A 6038-nucleotide genomic window follows, 5' to 3' on the forward strand; every position below is an offset into this window, starting at 1 on the left:
GTCCTCTACCTGAACAATTCCTAGACCTAACAGGTAACCAGTGCCACCATTTTCTTATTTATTCTTCTAAAGGTTTGTGTTGTTGCTGTTGTTTGAGACAGAGTCTCGCTTGGTCAGCCAGGCTGGAGGACAGTGGCGTGATCTCAGCTCACTGCAAGCTCCGTCTCCCGGGCTCAAGCAATTCTCCTGCCTCAGCCTCCCGAGTAGCTGGGATTACAGGTGTGTGCCACCACGCCCCAGCTAGTTTTTATATTTTCAGTAGAGACGCGGTTTCACCATATTGGCCAGGCTGGTCTCAGACTCCTGACCTCAGGTAATCCACCCACCTTGGACTCCCAAAGTGCTGGGATTACACGTGTGAGCCACCATGCCCAGCCCTAAAGATCTTTTTTTTTTTTTTTTTTGCATACATACACCAATGCAAATTATCTTTTTCTCCTGTTTTTTTTTTCCAAAAAACACAAAGGGTATCAAATCATACATACTGTTCTGCATCTTGCTTTCATCACTTAACTGTCTGCCTTGCAGATCTTTCTATATCATATTAAATTATGTTTTAATTCTCTCGTTTTGCTTGTCAAGAACAGTTTTTACTTCATTTCACCATAGTTCAGTCTAGCACACAAGGCATCCAGCAGCCCTAAGAACTACCTGAGACAACTGATGATGGCTCCATGCTACACACTAAAGACCCTGTATCTTTTCTCTCCTCCTCATCTTCATTTCACTCTTTTCTCCAACTCACTCAATTCTCCTTCCTTTCCCTATTCCTCTCCCATCTCACCCACTCCTTAGCCCTAACCCTGACAACTAGACCCTAGTAACATCACTGACATTGCTTAGTCGTGGCTAGAAATATTCAGGCTTTAAAAAGGTACAGACCCCTAACACAGAGAAAAAGGGATAAATAATAATTTCCATGAGAACTTCTAATTAACGAGAGTGCCTTAAATTGAGGAGTTTTGGTCTGGAGTTATTCTTCCTTGTTACTTGCCTCCTCTGGCATTTTCATTTGTGAAGACTGAGTGAGTGTGACGCTATTTTCTATACGCATGGAAACAAGCACATACTCAGTCTAACATTTACGCAATGCCTGACAGAACGACAGAGTTCATTCTACAATAAGATAATTGGAAACAAAATATAAGATCTATATAAAATAAACATTTGGGCTCCAAAATATGCACTTTAATTAACCTATCATTTCTTTTTACTGAAATTAAGTAGCTCCAATCTGAAACTACATCTTAGAAATGTTTTAAGGATATTCACCAATGAAAAAGAGAATAAAGTTCCCTCTCCCCACTTTTATTTTCCAGCCCACAAACTCAATGCTATCCTCCCCGCAAAAAGGACCTTTTCTTCTGACCAGACGAACACTGTAATTTTTAAGGTTTCTAAGTAATAAAAATAGGAAGAAAACATTACCCCCAAAAATTGGTTTACACTTAGAAGATGTTTCGCACTGAGCAAAGGATTGGTAAGGAACATAATATTAAGGCAACCACCTAACTGCATTCTTAAGTAGTAACAGGTGGTAACTCACGATATGGAGCTGATTTCCTTTCTCTATTCCTGCCATGCCAGAGACCTCTAGTAGAACTTCTGAGGTTACTGTATTACAACCCAGGTTCAGAGAGATTTAGAGGTAAAACCTTAAACACTGGAAATATCTTTAAAAGTAGGGCTTTGTGTACCAAATACATTCGTTAAAACCTAGGAAACTATAAAATGAAATCCAATGTATTGATCTCAATCCCCTTGCCTGCTTCCTAAAGAGGACAGAGGCCACCAACACTGGTGCTCAACACTTGCTAAGTCGAAACACTCTTACACAGGTCCTCTGATTCTTAACGGGTTCAGAACTTCTGGTTGCATTCCCCATGCAACCCCTCCAACTCTACAGGGAGAATGCTGGAAAAACTGTGTGTGTCACTTTGGCTTCCTGTATATTAATATAAGCACTCTTATCCAGCAATAGCAGCTGAAACATAAATGAAGATAAGAATTCAGTCTACATGACCTAAGATTTCCCACAAGTCCAGATATTTAGGTTACACACACTGCACTATTGTCTGATTTCTCCTCTGCATCAATCTGGAAGTCCACAGAGCAGATTAGCACCCAACAATCTTAACTAAGCTAGTATCCTACTCTGAAGAAAGGCGAAGCTGGTGGAGGGTTTCCAAGACTCCTTATCCTTCTCTGTCCTTCCTCCCATCCCCTCCTTACGTCTTTTCTGTTTGTTTTTATTTAATTTTATTTTTTTAATGTATTTTTAGTCACAAGAAAATCAAAGAAGCCACCTACTTAAGTCTTAAGCTCTGCCCTTTGCTTAGTCCTAATGGAGAGTTCTTTGGCCATCTATGTACAAGAGATTAGAGGAGCCAAAGAGACTGGAGAACCACATCAATGGGAGCTTTTTCATCTAAAGGTCATCTGTCTACACTGTCCCAATGAGGTTTACCCTGTGAAATAAAACTTGGTGTAAGTGCTACCTGCTGAGAAAAATAGTATGAAATGTCACACAAAGGACTGGGGTGCAGCAGGAGGACTCTGAAAGAGTCATACGTGTAAACCAGCAGGTCTTAGAATGCCCTAATATACTATATGAAGTTTCAGAGTAAACAAATGGTTAATGACACATCTTTTGTAACACATGAATCAGCTACTGATTTGCAAGAGTGGGGCACACCCTAGTACCTATGACTCTAAAGTACCTGTTTGAAAAGTGGACCTAGATGTTTGAATTGCCAACCCATCCTAAGACCGCAACATAATTTTACAACTATGTAAGTTGCCATAATTTAAAGTTAAAAAGATCACTGCCTTTCATTATAATGGAAGTTAATTTGAGAACTTCATTAAAACATTCACACCGATAATCAAAGAACAGTAGAGATACAAAGTAAGATATAGCCAATCAATCCTAGGAAGCAAACACAAGAGGCAAGAGAAATGGCAGGTAAAGGAAGTGAAGAATAGCAAATTCAAAAACTACAATATTCCCAATTCTAACGAAAAATGAATAAAATGAGGCTGGTAATGAAAAAATAACACATCTTACCTTCAGAGGCATCCAAGTAGCATTCATAGTGTCAGGATATAAAGACAATACTCAGAAATGAGCAAGAAGTCTTAGTAATTCCCTCGGTTACCAAGTATAAGCAGGTAGGAAAATCTTTTGTTTCGAGAAGGTATCTGAAAGAGAGGATTTTCATTTAGACTAAAAAATAATCAAGACAATGCAAATAGTTTAAGCTACCTGGGCAGGGATTTTGAAGTACTATTTGCCTCATCGCACTAAAAAAGTATAGAAAATACAGTCCCCTTTAGAAAAGGGCAAATGTGTGTCTCCATATATATGTGTGTAGAAACATACTTTACATAAAAAGAGAAATAAATATGTAACACGTATTTTAGATAATGTAAAATTGCTTATCAAACAATTAGCCAAAATCCCAGAGAGAATAAAGTAATTTTCCAGGGTACTTCATAAACACTAAACGTGATTTGTTAACTAACCGTCTAAAAAAAGACCCTTGCCACATTTAATTATATTTAGTAAAGTAAAACCTCTCTAATCATCCCGACTGTCCCAAGATTATGCTTAAGTTTCAGAGTCAATTCCACATGAAAAGTAAAACCTATTCTTGACTGAAGTACTAGGAACAAATAAAAGACCCTTCTTCCCCAGAGATCGTTAAAAGCAGACCGAGCAACTTAATTTTGAGGGTGGGAGGAAGGTAAATTTGCCTGGAGGCAGGAGGATGGACTAAATGACCTCTGGCAGGATCCTCGTTCCAGTCCTGGGCCTGTATACAATTCCAGCTTAACCAGTTACTGCTTCGCTTAAAATGGAGGCTTGCCCGCGTAGGGACAAAAATAACAGCACCCACTTCTTAAAAATAAATGTCGAAAAGTACCCCTTTTTAAATAAAAATAAAAAATAAACACCTCTGGAGTGGATGTGTTCTTGCTATGCGTTTGTCACTGAGGCTTCGAAGACTTGGCATCACTTTCCTTACCGCTCACCGGATTTTGGGGGAGGAGCGGGGGGCGACAGTTTGACTCTTGACCCAAGTCTCAGGCGGACTTCAGAGCCCCACAGGGGCCCCCAACTCCAGAGCCAGAGGGAGCGGAGAGGCGAGAGCCCGAGATCGCACCTCCCCCCACCGCGGACCCCAGTCCCAAACCTACCCCTCACCTCCCCGCAGTGGGGCGCCTCCTTCTGCCCCATTCCCATTGTTAGGGAGGGCAGAGCGCGGGGTGGGCTCAGGGCAGGGGCGCCCGCGGCCGTTGCCCGGCTCGCTTCAGGAGGGGCGCCCCGCGGGATGCGGCTTCCCCTCCTCTCCGCGTCGGTCCGTCCCACCTCGGCTCGGCCTGGCGCCCCGAGCTCCGCTCCGCGCCCCCGGCCGCGGCCCCGGCCCGCCCCCCGGGCAGCCAGGCCCTCAGGCCACTCGGCCGGCAGCCCGCGGCCCAGGCCTACGAGTGGGCGCTGGGCGGGGGTCCCCGTGCCCCACACACGCGTCCCCTCTCCCCCAGCCCCGCCGCTTCCAGGGCCCTCGGCGGCGCCCGCTCCCCGGGCCCCGCGGCCCCCCGCCTCCCCGCCTCCCAGCCGGGCCGCTCCCTCGAGCTCGTCGGGTCGGGGACACCTCCTCTACCTCACCATCACCCTGGCCCACTCGTGCCCCCACCCCCAGGGGCACCAGTGCCAAAGGCAGCTCCCCCAGCCCCGGACCTACCTGCACGGTTCAACCAAGCCTAGAAGTGGGGGCGGGGAAATCTTCCGCCCTCCTCTGGCGCTCATTGGCCCTTCAGGGGCACATCGTGAGCGACATTGGCTGAGCAATGGTGTCCGTCAGAGCGATGGGGCGGGACAGAAGGGGGAGAGGGATGCTGGTGCCTTGGCGTCTCTGTCTCTGTGTATCTCGTTGTCTCTGTCTCTGTCTCGGCCCTTGGAAACGAGAGGCTTTTGGCTGAGAGGACTAGAAGGGGGCCTGAGGTGGGAGGAATAGGAATAGGAATCCTGACAGAGCGTCACGCCAGTTGGCCACTCTGAACCCCCTACCTAAGTCCCCTTTAGGTTCTCTTCTCCATCACCCCCAACCCCTGCCCCTCACCCCTCGAGGTTCCTTCATCCAGGAAGCGACGTGATGAAAACTCCAGGCCGGAAGGCCATAGGGAGAGATGTTATATATGTATATAAAATATACACATAAAAATGTTTATATATAAACTCAACCAGATATCAGTTCACTAGGGCCTGGAAAGGAAAGGGCACACATCTCACAGACAGGGAAGGACTTGAGATAGAGCCGGTAGCAGAAGGAATCAAAAATCACTCTAAGAGCTGGCAACAGTGGTTACCTCCTGGGAGAGGAACTGAGTGCCTAGGGAACCAGTGGGCGGAAGACTTCCACATCTCGGCATATCATTTGTATCCATTGATTTTTGCACCATTCATCAAGATTCCAATTTAAAGAAAAGGATTTAAATGTTTAAATAAGGTCGCAAAACCAGGGGACAGACAAGATAATTGGGCAGGAAAATTGGCGCAACATGCAGATTTGGGGAGGAATCTTAGCTTTTAATATGTTCAGTTCCCGGTAACAGGGTTTTGTAAAACCCAGTGAAGGTGTCCCAGAGGCAACTGAAGTTATGGAACTTGAGAGAGGGTAGACAATCAGGACTAGAGAAGATGCAGGGTCCTCTGCCTAAAGATAGTGATCTATGACATGCTAAAGGATAAACTCCCAAAGAAGGGTAATAAGACACCCACCGTAAAAGGTAGGAGGACGAAAAAGAAGGTCAGTGAGGTAAAAGAAACAATATTAAAGAGGCATGAAAATTAAGGGAGGAAGGGTCTGTGGAAAATAGAATAATAAAACTATGAGAGAGGCCAGGCACGGTGGCTCACACCTGTAATCCCAGCACTTTGGGAGGCCAAGGCGGGTGGATCACCTGAGGTCAGGAGTTCGAGACCAGCCTGCGCAGCATGGTGAAACCCGATCTCTAATAGAAATGCAAAAAAAAAA

The 6038-nt window shown here is 45.3% G+C and overlaps 1 protein-coding gene across 12 annotated transcripts in view; it reads right to left on the bottom strand.

Annotated features, from left to right (window-relative positions):
* LOC115934629 (KAT8 regulatory NSL complex subunit 1-like) overlaps positions 1-5116 on the bottom strand; it is an 80834-nt gene extending 75718 nt beyond the window's left edge. For 5 of the 12 annotated variants that reach the window (XM_063705779.1, XM_063705778.1, XM_063705789.1 and 2 more), the window contains exons 1-2: positions 4746-5064; positions 3068-3201 (exon numbers count right to left, since the gene is read on the bottom strand). The gene's annotated coding sequence lies outside the window, so the exon portion shown is untranslated. Of the gene's footprint in view, positions 1-3067; positions 3202-4745 lie in introns of all 12 variants that reach the window. The other 7 variants (XM_063705790.1, XM_063705787.1, XM_063705786.1 and 4 more) reach the window with 4 other exon arrangements.
* Positions 5117-6038: the final 922 nt, after the last annotated feature.

The sequence above is a fragment of the Gorilla gorilla genome, chromosome 4 (genome assembly GCF_029281585.2).
Source record: "Gorilla gorilla gorilla isolate KB3781 chromosome 4, NHGRI_mGorGor1-v2.1_pri, whole genome shotgun sequence".
Taxonomy (NCBI): Eukaryota; Metazoa; Chordata; class Mammalia; order Primates; family Hominidae; genus Gorilla; species Gorilla gorilla.